Source organism: Ursus americanus, chromosome 24 (assembly GCF_024610735.1).
Source record: "Ursus americanus isolate L20-20 chromosome 24, mUrsAme1.1.p, whole genome shotgun sequence".
Lineage (NCBI taxonomy): Eukaryota > Metazoa > Chordata > Mammalia > Carnivora > Ursidae > Ursus > Ursus americanus.
Window position 1 is genome coordinate 37,780,346 of NC_142150.1, and position 15,382 is coordinate 37,795,727.

The window sequence follows — 15,382 nt, forward strand, 5'->3', positions numbered from 1 at the left end:
GTCGTGCCCAGCACCCGACTGTCGCTCCTCACGGCAACGCTGTGGGTCTCATACCTGGCGACCCTGTTTGCGGGGAAGGAAACACCTGTCTGTGTCGTGCTGTACCCCACATCGCTCAGATGTTAGTTATCCCCCTTTTACCGGAACCGGGATCTGAGGGGCTGCGACTTGCCCACATGTATTCATGGCTGGGCCCAGGACCAAGCCTGGATTCTCGGATACCAGGCTCCACGCGTGTCCCACTCTGGGCCCTGCAGTAAATCGACGCGCTAATAAACGAGCACATTGATACGTAATTAATCCCACCTTGGATCCCTCCGTTCTTTTCTCTCCGGGGAGCTCTGAGCACTTCCCAGACGTGATCTCATGCATCCTCCCGGGGCCCAGAAGAGGTGAAAGGAGGTTCTGTGCGGAGTGGGGTGGTAGAGCTGGCACAGGGGGCCGCGGGTCAAGAAAGTAGCCCCCTCACCATCCGGGCTGCCCCTGCCTCTGGTCCCTCTGGGGTTGTGCCTGCGTAGCCAGGAGGAGAGACCCTGGCATAAGGCCCACGGGGGGCAGGGATGTAGGGGCCCAGGGCTCTGTCTTCAAGGGAAGTCATCCCATTGCCGAGGCTTTTTATAGAGTTTTCCTTCCAAGAGGCCCCTGCTACTTCCTGTCTGTTCTCACACTCCTAGGAAGCTGGCAGAGAGCAGATGAGGGTCACAGGGAGGGAGGCAGAATGAGGACCTGTAGGGCATCTGTTCCCCCAGAGGCCCAGGAGGCAGCCCCGCTCTTGTCTGCATTGTCTGGAGAGGAACCCAGGCGGAGAGACTTCCTGCGGTCACACGGTCACGGGCAAGTCAGCGGCTGTGAACTTCGTTCTGGCTGACCTCACAGGCTGGTGCCCTTAAACTGCTGGGCTGTAGTGTGGCCATTCCGGCCCGTCTCCCTCCCCGGGCGCGGTGAGGTGCTCCTGTCCATACCTCTGAGCCTTCTAAGGGATCGCACTCCCGAACCAGAGATTGAAGAGCATTCAGGGGACTCAACAAGCGAGTCCTGGGGAAATTGGAAATGATCTGGTCCCTCACCTTGTTTTCGGATGGAGATGCTGAGGCTCTAAGAGAGGAAGCCAGATCCGCAGGCTGGATCTGGGCTGCAGGCCACGAGGGTCCCACGGGGAGCCCTGGCGCTGGGAGAGGCCTTGAGCACCCATGGAGGTGCCCCCTTCCTCCCCGCCATGTGCTTTGCAGAGCGGGGCACCCCACGTCACCCTCCCGCGGACAGGCAGGGAGAGCGGGGCTTGAGGCGCAGAGGAGCCCCTCAGGCAGCAGGCCCTGGTCATTGCTCTGCCGCTCTCTGTGTCCCCTCAGGCAAACCACCCAACACCCCCTTCCTGCCACAGTTCTCTGCAGCCGCGAAACGAAGACGCCACCTTTCTTCCCGGGTCCCGTGGTGAGGTCGTCGGCTGCCAGGGAGGCCAGGGCGCACTTGCTGCTGTGGGAGGGCGGTTCGGGATGGAGCTTGGATCCAGCAGATGGGGCCAGCGGAAGGTGTGGAGAGGGCCTGGGGCTGGAAGGCAGGAGCCCTGGGTTCTGGGCTGGGCTCTACACAGGCTCCCTCAGCCGGGGCTTGGGCATAGCTCCTCCTCCTCCAGCAGCAGGGACTTGGTGGGTTCCTGCCTCCTGCAGGGCCCCTGCCCTAGGAGCCGCACCCTGGTGGGGCGGGGGGGGGGGGGCAGGTAGTAAACAGGATGACAGACGATAAGGCCAAGAGTGCTAGATGCTGGTGAGTGCCCAGAGGAAAATTCAGGAGACACAGAGAGGTGATGGAGAGAGACAGGGATGGGCACCCCTGATATTGGGCAGGCAGGTCAGAGGAGCAAGGTTTGAGCTAGGAACTGAGTGACAGGACAGAGCCAGCCATGCAGAGATGGAAGGCGGTAGGGGGCATGTCCAGGTGAGGGGAGGCCTGAAGGCCTGAACGTTGAGACAGGACACACTTGGCTGTGTGAGGGACAGAGAGAAGGCCCGAGCGCTGGGGGGTGATCTGCGAGGGCGGCCCGGGAGCAGATGAGGGCAGGCAGGCCCACAGAGGAATCTCTGTCTTCATTTTCTAAGTGGGGAGGCTGGAAATGGTGGGGGGGGGGGGTTGACCAGCAGACAACCGTCCTCTCTCTGAGCCTCTGTTTCCCCTCTTATGTGATGTTGGCATCAGCTCTGAGATGTCCCCCCCAGATTAGGGCCCCTCCCCGTGGTTGTATTTGTGGTCAGAGCTTGGTGGCAGGAATAGTGAGGAGTTGAATGTTCACAGGAAGTACCTGCAACCTCCAGCTCAGCACTTCCACCCTGAGCAGTGGGAGCAGAGCCTAGTGACTCCCCTTGAGCGGGTGCGGGCCGGCCGGACACCTGGGCCTGCCGCCCACCTGAGGGCTGGACCCGGCTGAACTGGATGTCCAGGAGAGGACGTAGATGTTGGGGTGGGGCAGGCTGCCCCAGGCCTGGGTTTGAATGGCGCTCCTTCAGGGACAGAGGAAACCAGAGCACCATCCATCCTTCCCTTTCTGCAAGGAGAGAGAGGCTCCCGGAGTATCATGGCCCCTGGAGCCAGGACCATTTGGTGTTTGTCCAGTTACACGGACCATCTGGCTGGGGCATCCTTGACAGCACCCTCTCCCTTACTGCCCCGTCCCGTCTGTCACCACTGCCTGCTGAACCTCAGTGTGGGCCCCCACTTCTCTCCAGCCTCATGCCTGCTATGGCCCGTGGTTGCCCGCTGTTCTCGGGATAAAGCTCAGACCCACTGGGCCCACCAGCCTTTCCACCTCAGGCCTCCTTTTTGCTTCTATCCCGTTCATCTGGTCTCTGCTCAGTCCTTCCTGGTCCTCCTATGTGGGCCTTCCTGCTGAGGGGCGTCCTCTGTGATGCCCTCCCCTTGTGGCCTCTTTCCTCTGGCTTGTTCTCCAGACCTCAGCCCCTGCTCCCAGTTCTTAAGGCAGCCGGTCCTCACCTCCTTACTCAGGCTCTGACGGGTCGCCCCCTCGGAGCACGCATCATGGAATTTTCCCTGGCTGTATGTGAAGATTAGCTTCAGGTCTTTACATTTTCTGGCCTGTGGGCTCTGTGAAGCCTGGCCCCACGTCAGCCCCTGGCATGTGGCAGGTACTCTGATGACTTGCTGGATGGGTGGAGAATGGCCTCATGCCCGCATTTCATTATAACTAGCTTTCACCTGTGTTCGCACTACCCGGAGCCCACCCCTGGAGCTGTTCCCAGTCCTTCTTCCTCTCACATCCTCCCCTGTCCCAAGCCAGGGAGCCTGGAACCCAACCCTGGCCCTGTGGGAGAGTTGCGGGTCCACACAGCTGCTGGGCCGGGGGCCACCTCTTGTCCTGTGCTCCTGGGCCGGCCAAGCGGGGGGCTTGGGGCCTGGGCCTGTCGGGTCTATCGTGGAGAAAAGGGCTCTCTCAGAAGCATGCTGGCGGCCAGAAGAACGAACGAGTGCCACTCGTTCTAATAGCACTGTCGGCCACTCTGGGAGGCTTCCAGGGTGACGAGAAGTTGGGAAACCAGGTGGAACCTCGGTGTCACAGTGGGACCAAGGAAGGGGGGAAGGGGGCCCAGGATCGGATGGTTTGGGAGCCTTCCCCCCTGAGCTTGAGGCCAGAGGTGGGTGGTCTCGGGGCCGAGCTGGCAGCCTTGGGCACTGCATCTCCTTTGCAGGCTGGCCAGGCCTTTGTTCTCCAGGGACCCGGTGTCCTCAACGCTTGCCATAAAATGGTAGAAATGCTGGGCATAGGAGGCTCGGGGCTGGAAGCCATAGCTGTCTCCCTCAGTGTTGGGGCTTTCCCGTTCCCGGCCAGGGCCCTGCTTGGTGTCGGTGGGCTCCCAGGCTGCAAGGATGTTCTAGTCAGACAACCTTGGTCTAACCCTGGCAGGGCGGGGGCACCCAGGAGGCCCCAGAGCCCACGATTCTAGGTCACCTCCTGCAACATCCAGAGGCAGGAGTGGTATTTATAGCAGCCAGTGGCCACCAAGGGTGGGGAAGTCAGCAGGCTCTGTGACGCAGGCCACCCCCCTTCAGGTCCCCTAGCTCTCCCTGACTCCGTCACTGCCACCCCCCCACTCCGGAGCCTTTCTGGGACAAGCGGTGAAGGGCTGGGCCTGCTGCGAGAGCAGGCATTGTCACGCTGCCTCCCCAAGCCCTGGAGGAGATGAGGTGCCACTTTCTGCCTGGCAGGAGCCTCGGCCTCTGCCAGTCTGGCTGGGACCTTGTCTGTCTCCATGGTCCCAGGTGGGCATCCTGTTAGCACTCGGTGCCCGGCCCTGCTGGTCCCTCTTGGTGCTGTCAGCTCTTTGTTGAAAGCCTGCTGGATCGCGGGCCCCGGCTCCCCTGGCCCGTCGCAGGCTGATCAAGCAAGGCAAGGGCTTACGGCCAACCGGGGAGGGGCCCTGAGCTTCACTAGGGAGGGGCCCCTGCAGTGAGTGGGCCATCTGGAGAGGAGGAAACCCCTGGGCTTGCTCAGTTCTGGGCGGATGAGAGACATAGTCAGGAGCAGGAAATGGGCTTGTCCGATGGGCAGGGGCGGAAGGGGGGGCGGTTGGTGGAGAGCTTTATAGCCAGTGGTTGGCAGTTTTGATCTTATTTAAAGGGCATTTCAGAGCCATAATATGCTTTTGAGGAGGGGGTTGATTTAATTAAACCCGTAAACTGTGTGTATCCGTAGCTAATGCTCCCGAGCACCTCCTCTCTGCCAGCCCCTGCGCTCAGCACTTCACAGCTTTGAACTCACTTTGGCCTCACAGCAGCCCCAAGAGGGAGGCACTGTCATCACCATCCCCGTTTACAGAGGAGGAAGCGGTGGGTCTGTAGTTGATTTGCCCGGGGACGTCCTACGCTCTGAAGGTCGTAGCTCAGTGGACATCTGAGTGAGGAGGGGACACTGGCAGGTCTAGCCCTGCCCTCCATCCAGAGAAGAGGACCTTCTGAGCCCCTGTCCCTCCCTGGAAGCCCGGGGTAGCTTGGGCTTGGGTCCAGCTTTGTCGTGCCCAGGAAGGTGGGAGGGAGTGGTTGTGGGGGAGGGGTGTCCGAAGGGGAGCAGAGTCAGCCCCAGGCCCCAGGCAGAGCTCCCAGTGTTTCCTGTGACCCCCTTTTGCCCTCAGGGCTCCGGCCAGACAGACTCTGTGGCCTGTGGAACTAGTTTGGGTTCCTGCCTGGAACCCCAGGGCCCTCTCCTCGTCAAAACCAGGTAGAATTCTAAAAGTCAAGGCCAGAGTGGACTTGAGAGGTCATCCTGCCCAGTGCCTCTCAGATGCTTTTAAGCACCGAGACTGTTTTGTTGTAATAAAAGGTTACAAGGAACCCCCATATGTAAAGCCGCTAACGTCGACTCGGACTGACATGGCACACAAGCCCCAGGAAGCTCCAGCCCTGCCTGCTATGGCCACTTACCCTTATCTGGGGGTCCCTCAGGGTTTCCAGAACCCCACTTTGAAGAGTATTGACATCCCTTCATTGGACACAGGAGAGGAGGGCCCCATGGGGGGGGGGGCTGGGCCCAGGCCTGTGTGCAGTTGAAAGCCCCCCATGCTCCTTCCATCCATGTTCGGTGGGGTAGAGGACGTTGGCTCTTGCTGTTACATACGGGAATTCTGCAGATCTCCTCCCCTGGGAAGGAGCTAGTGTTACGTTGTCACTCGATGCCTGCCTGCTTCCTTGATGCCCAGGGAATGGTAGAAGTGAAACCCAATAGCTCAGGCGGCCGGCCTGTGCCCTAGATGGCCATGCCACCCATGGAGCTGGCCCCTTCATGGATCCGGGGCCCATGCAGACTCAGGGAGGCATTTTCCCCGGTGCAGGCCAGACTCCAAGACCCAGCCCACAGCCTGAGGAGGCGCACCAGGACCATGGCTGCCTGCACAGGGTATGCAGGGCATGGGGCGAGGTGGCAGGCTGGGTGTGGCCCACTTAGCATTCTCATTAACAGCCTCACTAGGGGACCTCTAATGAAGTGGAAGGTGCTAATTCCTCTCCGAGGTGTTGCCAGCACCCGGGACAGGGAATCTCCTCTCTGGGAAGCTCTGCGAAGCCAGACCAGGCCGTGCACTGAACTGCCTGGTAGAGGGGGCCGTGAGCAGGGCTCCCAGCAAGGAGCTTTCACACAGGCCCTGCGGGAGGCTGGAGAGGGAGGGGCAGGGGGTAGGGTGACTAGGCTGCTGGGCGGGGCAGGTGGGCATGAATAGTGGGCCTCTACCCCGTAGGGCATCCTGAGTGTGAGCAGTGCGACGTCTTGAAACTGCAGACACAGACGTAGGGAATTCTAGCCAGAGCACAAGCATGGGCTTGGATGGAGCTCCGTGGTACAGGCTGACCCACTGGATGGTGATTCCCATCGCATGGGCTCTTTACGGGTGAAAGGAGGCAGGGCCAGTGAAGCCCCAGCGTGAGCAGGTGGGGCTCCCAGGAGAGGTAGGTCAGGGCATCATGTGGGTTGGCAAGGGTGAGGGCAGGCGTGGGTCAGCCTGGTAGCCAGAGATAGAGAGCTGGGCCTTTCTGTAGGAGGGTTGTCTTAGCTGGCAGAGAAATTAGCAGCCCTGCCACACGTCCGGGGGTAGGGGCTTGGTGCGGCGAGGAAAGGTCTGAGCACTCAGGAAACACGACTCACAACAGTAGTGGCAACTAGTACTTTCTACGAGCCGAGTACTTTGTGACTTTACTCCTTGTGATTTCCTTTGAAGCAGGTACCTTCACTGTCCCATTGTGCAGATGAGGAGTCTGAGGCTCAGAGAAGCAAAGGTCACAGACAACTAGAAGGGATGGAATCAAGATTCCTTCCAGGGCTGGAGGGGAGGCAGCCGTGGGCTCATTGGCTGGCTATCACCCTCCAGGTCCATGCATTGAGGGGGGGAGGGTTCCAGGGGACAGCTGGGGAAGGGTGTGTTAGAGAATGTGGGAGGACCACAGGGGCGGTAGGGAAAGGACTCCCCCTGGGTGGAAACAAGCCTGGGACCAAAGCCTGCCAGCCTGTCCCCCCCACACACCCCCAGACAGGCAGGAGGAACTGGCCTGGGGCTCGGAGACAGCCAGGCAGCACCATCAGAAGGCCGGAGAGGCTGCCTCCCCGGGCCACTGCTGGGTACCTTTGCCCCAGGCACAAGAATGAGTGTGGTTCAAGGGCCCTTTCCTAATTTCAGGAAAATAAACAGCCTGAGGAAGAATTCAGAAACAAAACCTGGCCTGGCCAGAACCTGGGGGACCCCTTTCACTGTTGGAAACAGGTCCCTTGGGCCCAGGACCGAGTGGGCCCTAGTGTTAACCTCCAGAAGGGAGGGAGGAGCGGGGGAGGGCTGTGGGGTGGGTGGAGGGCCCGGGCCTCCCTCCTCATTCCTCAGCAGCCAGTTGCCCTCCTGGAGCAACTAGCAGGAGACCAGAGGCCCCAGTTGATTCCCAGGGAGCTGGCTGGTGTCAGTGACAGGGCCGGTAGCAAATGGCAAATCCTGTTTGTTGTAGAGGAGGGGAAAATAATTAGCGTCAGAAAGAGAAGCTGGAGCCTCTGTGATAAATGGAGCCCTGAGGAGGGCTCCTCAAGACGCCTGGGAGCCCGGCCCGCAGCTTCCGGCCCGGCTCCGCCACTTCCTGAGTGACCTTGGGCAAGTTACTTAACTTCTCTGGGCCTCAGTTCCCTCATCCGAGCACTTACCTCATAGGGTTGTTGAAAAGATAAAATTAAAGGAGGCAGTGTCTCTGAACTCCTTGCTGCGGTACCTGGCATGTACTAAGTGCTATATAAGGTTTAAAAAAAATAAATAAGCAGGTGTTGGGGCGCCTGGGTGACTCAGTCGGTTAAGCGTCCGACTCTCGGTTTTGGCTCAGGTCCTGATCTCAGGCTCCTTGTTCAGCAAGGAGTCTGCTTCAGATTCTCTCTCTCTCTCTGCTCTCTGCCCCCCCCCCCCGCATGCTCTCTCAAATAAATAAATAAATCTTAAAAACAAACAAACAAGTGTTAAAATAATTGCTGGGGCTGTTTCTGGGCCCAGCCCAGGATGGCTAGCCGTCGAGGCCCCCGGCAGCTGGGGCTCCTCCTTTTCATTCTCTTCCCTGAACTCCGTGCCCGACCCCAGATTTCTTCTCTGCGGGAAGGGCTCTGGTCAGCAAGCAGGAGGATGTGGCCTCACAGCCTGACTTGGCCCCTCCCTCATCAGCTGATTTCACCTCCTGGAGCCTCAGTCTCCCCTCAGGTGACAGGAGAACAGCCCCGCCCCCAGGGCCGCAGTGAGGGGCAGAGGGGGCGCCTCCCCGTCAAGGCCATCCTGGTGGGGAGGGAGGGGAGGTGCTTGTTAGTCTAAGACTCTGGGGACATGGGGCGCCTGGGTGGCACAGCGGTTAAGCGTCTGCCTTCGGCTCAGGGCGTGATCCCGGTGTTATGGGATCGAGCCCCACATCAGGCTCTTCCGCTATGAGCCTGCTTCTTCCTCTCCCACTCCCCCTGCTTGTGTTCCCCCTCTCGCTGGCTGTCTCTATCTCTGTCGAATAAATAAATAAAATCCACAAGTGGCAGTGGCGTGCCCCTTGTGCTCCCCACCGCACCGGGCACGCCGTGTTAGTCCCCGGGCCTGAGCGTGTGAGGGCCCGGCTCGTGCTGAAGCCCAGCCCCGGGCAGGCTCGGCGCTGCCTTCCGCTCGGGCACAGCTGAGGCGTGAAAAGCAACAGCTTTTGGGCCCCTAACTTGGGTAGCACACACCCGGGCCCAGGCTGCTGGCGCATGCGGCCCCCAGCCCACGCGCGCTTTCTCCCTGTCGCCTGCTTCGGCTCCTTCCCCCTTCCCGTGCCTTCCAGAGCCCAGCCTCCGTGTGGGGCCACAGACCTGGGAAGGAGAAGGGGCATTCAGGGTGGCAGGAATGTGTGGGTCTTAGTGTCTGTGTGTGGGAATGAGGAGTCGGACGGAAGGAGGCCGAGATATTTTTTTTTCTCTCTTGCAAGTCACTCAAGGAGACTGAAATCCCAGCGCCTTGTCGTGGGATCTTTGGGCAAATGTTGCACCTCCCTGAGCCGTGGTTTCTTCGTCAGTGGAGCTGGGCTAACAGCCTGATGAGGCTGGAATGACACCACATTCACGGCGTTGGCTCTGTGCCCTCTCCAGGTCCCATAGCCTGCTCACCTCCAGCCAGGCGCTCAGTCTTCCTCTTCTGCTCAATAGGCCGATACCCTCTCTCTCGCATGTGACGGTGTGACCGTGAGTCTGCAGCTACACGGAGACCCGGAGACTTCTTTATGGTTTCCAGGACCCTGCCTCCTCATGCTGTGAGGGGAGCCTTGAAGCCAGCTTCTGGGTTCAGAAGCGGGCATTTGGTCGAGGCCCGCTCCTCAGAAGCGGCGTGTCGCGGTTAAGACATGGGCTCTGGAATTAGACTGTGTGACCCTGGGCAAGTCACTTCACCTCATCTGTAAAATACAGGCAGTAGCAGTACCTGCCTCCCAGCGTTGTTCTGAGGACTGAGTTATGTGTGCCAAGGGCTTAGACCAGGCCCAAGACGTGGTAGGCAACTGACAAACGCTAGAGGAAACGAAATGACTGGGTCCCCACCTTACCGGTGGGCTGTCTCCCCACCATCCAGACCACCCTGGAACTGCCCTAAGGTTTCAGGAAATCAGAACCAGGTACTGTGGGTTGATCCCCTCCCTCTGCACGTACTCTCGTGGATGCCACGTGAGTGAGCAGGGAGGTTAACTAGCTCTCTTACTAGCCGTGGAACCCCTGGGGGCCACCACTCACCCTGCGGGCTGCCTGGGGCCCAGCCACACTGCAGTCATCCCCCAGGTCAGACGCCCTTCCCCAACGAGGCTAGACGAGCTCCAGTATCCAACACAGGAACAGTCTGGATCAGACCCAGAGAGCCTAGGCAGCAGGCGCCTGCCCCCTCACCTTGTTTGGAGCACCTTCCCATTTCAAAGCCCTTCCAAATGGGGAATCCCATTCATTGTGGGGTAGGGAGGGAGTCCTGGGCCCTCCGCTCAGGGAACCATGGATCAAAACAGCCTGCAGAGCTCAAAGAGACTTTACAGACTACCCAGTTTCCTTTTTCACTTTGGCCGCCGGGAAACATGGAGTCTAATAATAGTTTAACACGTGGTTCCTATGAGAGCGTCTATGTCTTCTTACCCGGGTGCAACCGATTCCCCCCACCTTCTACTTTAATTGCCTTAGTTTTTGTGCTGAAGTGTGTGTGTTCTTAAATTCATACTCCATCTCTTCATTGTTTCTGGTTCCTATAAGGCACCCGCTGCCGTTTGTTGTGAAATCAAGTAATTACGAACAGAAGTACAAAACCACAAGCCTCCCATCGGTGGCCCAGGCTCCTCATTCTCCAGAAGAGGAAACAGGTCTGGAGGGGCAGTGGCAGTCTGGCCTGGGGACTCTGCTCTCGGTCCGGGACTGGCAGCTCTAAATGAGGCTAGGCCCGGCCCCGTTGCCAGCCTCGGCAGGCTGGGGTGCACGGAGGCGCCCGGGAAGGGGGGCTTGGGTCTGAGGTCTCCTGTCTTTTGCCAGCTGAGCTGCAGAGTAGTGGGGACCCTGCCGTGGGAGGTGGAGAGCCAGCCACGGACGACTCTGCTTAAAACCGTATAAGTGGTTGATGCCTTCTTGGGGACGGATCTCACGTGGACCGGCCAGCTTCCAAGAGGGTCACATGTCAGGAGCTCTCTTGGGGGAAGTTGAAGTGGGGCGTGCATGAGGAACAAGGGCGGGGGCCAGCTCCGGGACTCTGGGACTGTGTGTCCAGCCCCTGGTCATGACACCGCGAGGGAAGCCGGGAGTCCCAGGTATCTTTCTGAACCTGCTTCCTCGCCCATAAAAGGGGGTGACGAGACTTTCTGAGCCCCTTCTACCTGACATTGCTGCATTAGGTGCAAGCCCTGGGTGGCAGCAGGTATGGCCTGTGTCTCCTGTTGCAGAGCTCCTGCTCCCCGGAGGGAGCCGGGGGGTCTCTGAGCCGCACGGCCTCCTTCGGGAGTAGTGCTCTTGGAGGAGCGTTGGCTGGCCGCTTCCTGTGTGACAGCCGCTGTCTTCGGCGTATGGCCCATCTAACCCTGTGACAGTTCTGAGGTAGGTACTGTTCTTAGCCCATTTTAGAAATGAGGAGCTGAGGCACAGAGAGGTAAGTAACTTGTCCAAGGTCACACAGCCAGTCAGTACAGAGCCAGCTTTCAGGCATGGTCTGTTTTTAGAGCCTGTGGACTGAGTGCTCGTGTCACCCTGCATCCCTGCCGCGAGGGTGGGAGGTGATTAGCCCAGAACTTGAGGCATAGGAGGTGCTCACCTGGTGGCAGGACCTGTGGTCTGGACCTGGTCGTTATCCCTTTCTTCCAGCTCAACCCCCAGCCTATCCTGGAGGCCCACGACCACCTCGGGCCAGGTGGGAGATCTCACGGGCTGACCTGGAAGCTGGAGGTGGCCCTCGACGGGCCTCCCACAGCATGGCATCCTGTCTCCTGGGGGGCTGGGCTCAGCCCGGCTCCAGTGACCTGGCCCCGCTCGAGGCTCCCGCCAGCTCTGGGCCATCCGGAGGATAGACCCAGCAGCCGTGCCCTCCTCCTCCCTCACCTGGGGGCTCTCGGCACCCTGCTGCCTAGCACCCACTGTGAAGGGGCTCTTCTCCCCAAAACCTGCTCCCAGGGCCACCCCCAAGGAGACCTTAGGATCAGAGGATGAGGCCCAGCCTGTGGTACTTTAACCAGCCATCCTCCAAGGCCCGTGGTGAAGGCAGGTTAGCCTGTCCAAGCTTATACCTGTTCGGTCCAGCCCTTTCTCACCAGCTGGAGCCAACCATGGGTGTCAGCAGGACCTGCCCAGACCCCAACACCCAGTCACAGATCACCCTGCCAACTAGTCCCCGGAGAGCCCCTCAGGAGCTCGATTATGACAGCCCCACGAATAGACGCTTGGCGTCTGCCCGGCCCTGTGCAAGCCCTCAGCGACATCATCCCAGCCAGTTCTCACTGCAGCCCTCTGAGGGGTGCCTTTATACCCGGGTTGCTGACAAAGAAACTAAAGCCCCAGACTGTTAAGAGAGCCCTAGGAGGGGGAAGATGGTTCTCCCTCAGTGGTCAGGGGAGGCACTGGGGTGGGACATTTCCCAAAAAGCCAAGGATATGCGCGAAGAGGGAAAGGAGCCATGTCTGTGGCCCTTGTGGCTGGAGGGGAGCTGTTGCAGCAGCTTCGGGGCATGGAGCGGTGGTTTAGGGCTCTGAGGCTGCTCAGGAGGAGAGGGGCTGGTTTGAGGTAAGATGTGTTTGGGACAACGCTGCAAGACCCCAGCCCTTAGGGACTCTGGTTGAGCTGGGGTGGGGATAGGCAGCGAGGACTTGGCAAGTTTACTATAAGACGCTGTGCCCAGGGCTGCTTTGGGATGAGAAGTCTGGGGATCCCATAAGGGAGCAGCCTGCTTTGCCCGAGAAGAGTGGGGCTGGGGGTGGGTGCTGTCAGGGATGGTTTCAAAGAGGCCATGACTTTTGGCTAGCCTGGAAAGATGAGTAGGATTTCGCCTGGAGTAAGCGTGGAAGCTTCCACTGAAGTGTTTTTAGGGAAACAAAAGTTTTGCGGGGAGTTGGGAAAGGAAGGTGGGGCAATGTGCAAAGGGGATGGAGTGCCTCCCCTTCCAGAAGGAACTAGCTGTCTGAAGGCAGGTTCTGTGCTTGTAGCTGACTGTGTCCTGAATCCCCAGAGGTTGGAGAGTATCTTTCTGGCCCAGGACTCAGAGAGGGCAAGGCACCCGCACAAGGTTGCACAGCCTGCCAGCCAGAGACTAAGACCCTTCGCCACTGCCTGAGGGGCTTGGACTTTATCCTGCAGGCATAGGGGGCTATGGAAGGCTTTTAAAGTAGGAGATAGCGTGTGCATTTTTTAAAAAAGGGTTTTGTATCTTTAGAAAGAGGAACTCCCAAAATGGTTAATACTTAACTTAGGGGCCTGAATCAGCAGCAGGGAAATGGGGCTTTGTGGATGGGGGCAGAAAGACTCTCAAAGGCCATTCAAGTCAAACTATCCCCGTGCAGAGGGTCTTGGCACCCCATTCAGACCAGCCTGAGCTGGGGGCCTAGCCAGGGAATATGGGAAGCCCCCAGAAGTGCCTCTGTTCTCCCCTGTCACCACTCCCGCCCTGGAGGTGCCCTGGTCTGGGGTAGGGAGGCGAGGCTGTGCGTCACAAATGCAGTTGTTGGAGGGCGTTGACCCTGTGCCCCAAGGGAGGAGAGCCAGAGGAGGGGCTTTGTGGCAGCCCCAGACCAGGAAGAGCCTCTGCCCTCCCCCTCCTGAGACATTTCCTCCAGATGAAATCACACCCAGCAGGGGAACAGGCCCCCATTGTAAAGGGCTGGGGTCTCAGAGAAAGGGTGCCTTTCAGGCCCTTAAAAATAGCAGCCCTGACATTGATGAGTCCGCATGGAATGGAGTGGCCCATCCTCTCCCAGCAGCATGGGCCCTGTCACCCCCCATCCCACACACCCGTGACCTGTCGTTGACCAGCTGGAGTATCCGCTAGCCCAGGCGGGGGAGGGGCGGCTGATCCACCGGGGCTCTCAGGCTCTGCCTCACCCGCTCACTGGGCCCGTCCCTGGCATTATCAAGCATGTCTGGGGCCTCTGCAGACGTTCTCCCCTGTGGTCCTCACCAGAACTTTAGCAGGTGGGGTCGAATGACATTTTACAGGTGAGGAAACTGAGGCACAGCTAGTAAGTCACACGGCCAGTGGGTGGTGGGGCCCAGGTTCGAAGCCAGGCAGCCAGGGCAACCAGCCCCACACCTAGGACTCTGCCGTGGTGCTCTGGCCATGGGGACGGGCTGGAGGGGCAGGGTATGATGCCCAGGCCTATACCAGGGCACCCAGGGGGTCAGCCCGAAGGAGCCCTGCCACATGATCTAGGTGGGCACTGGCACTGACCACGGCTGCTGGCCTCAGGCTGGTCGCCCCCTGAGCCTGGGCAGAGGCTGCCACTGCCGTACCTCTCCGGTGTCTTGACACGTCTTGGGCTATGCCTGCAGGGCCGGGAGCCAGGCTTTCCCCACCTTCCCTCCAGAGAGCAGAGAGGGCAGGGCCGTGTGCACAGGTGGGGCTGTGTGTGTGTTGGCAGGTGTGAGGTGAATGGCACGTGTGAGTTGAAGGAGCGTTAGCCAGTCTAGACTCCCAGAAGTGAAGGGTAGGGATGAGAGGCGGGTGCCCCCCGAGGTGACTGGGGAGAGGGCCTTCCGCAGGGCCCACCTGAGAACAAGATGTTCTGGGCGGGACCCTCACCCTCCAGCCCCCTGGGAAGGCACTCCCCTTCAGCCACCACTGGAGGGGTCGATTGGATTAGTGCTTAGAGGGGATTGGGAGCTGCCGCACCTGCTGGGACGCCCCCCCCCCCCCGCCGGCCTCGTCATCCCATTCATGTGAGGGGGCCCCCTGAGCCCAGTATTTTTAAGGCAAGCCACCTGGAGATAGGGAGGGGCTGTAGAGAAACGGGGGGGCTGAAACACCAGCTGTTGGCAGCTCTGCCCTGCCCCAGCCCGGCTCCCAACCCACAGTGTCCCAGCCCCTCCCGTCCCTGGGCCATCAGCTGCTTGTCAGGGACATACCCTGCTGGGGCCCCAGGCCCCCCGCCCCCGCCCGGCCACCCCACCACACGGCTCCGTGCTCTTCATCCTTCTCCCCACTTCCCAGAATCCGCGCTCTGACTCCTCCTTGGAGAGAGTGGGATGACATCACTTCCTGAGGGGGGGAGGAGTAGGCACGACCCCGACAGGCTAGCCCGCCAGGCCGCCAGCTCGCAGGGAGCAGCTTGGCAGCGGCTGGCTGAAGTGGCTGCTCGGGAGAGAGAGGGGCAGAGACGGGCCAGCCTGGACATGCCCGCTGGCCACCCGGCCGCATGGCCCCTCGTCCAACCTGAGGGCTGTGCCCACCGGCCGGGGGATACTCGGGCACTTGCTTCCCGAGTGATGCTGGTCTCTGAGGACACTTGCTTTCCCCGGAGCCGTCACCGGGGAGAGGAGGACTTGCCGCCCGCCTCTGGACCAGGTGCCATGTAAGCCTTTGGGCCTGGGGGCAGCTGCCCACCAGCAGGGCGCCCACCCCCACGGCAGGGGTTCCTCTGCACAGTTCAGCACAGGGCTACCCTGGAGCCCCTCACCAGTATCTCCCAGGCCAAACCCCCCACGTGGGGAGCCTCCTGGCCTGCAGAGCTCCCCTTGCTCCTGGGGCTCTAGGGCGTGGGGGCCCTGGATTCCTGGGTACTCCTCCCTGCAGCTGGCCTGCGGTTGATTTGAAATCAGCTTCAGAGAGTTTCGAACTGGGCAGTGAAGCCTGCATGGCTCAGGCTGGGCATGGGAGGTGTGGTTGCCAGGAGGATGGGACTCTCTCACTGCCCTTCCAGCAGA

At 60.2% G+C, this 15,382-nt stretch overlaps 1 protein-coding gene across 4 annotated transcripts in view; it reads left to right on the forward strand.

Moving 5' to 3' along the window:
• The window catches only part of DAGLA (diacylglycerol lipase alpha), a 61,455-nt gene that overhangs the window by 20,208 nt on the left and 25,865 nt on the right, over positions 1-15,382 (forward strand). Inside the window, exon 1 of one of the 4 annotated variants that reach the window (XM_045786823.2) lies at positions 8,633-10,794. The exons of 2 other annotated variants lie outside the window; for them this stretch is intronic. The gene's annotated coding sequence lies outside the window, so the exon portion shown is untranslated. One more of the 4 variants, XM_045786822.2, reaches the window with a different exon arrangement.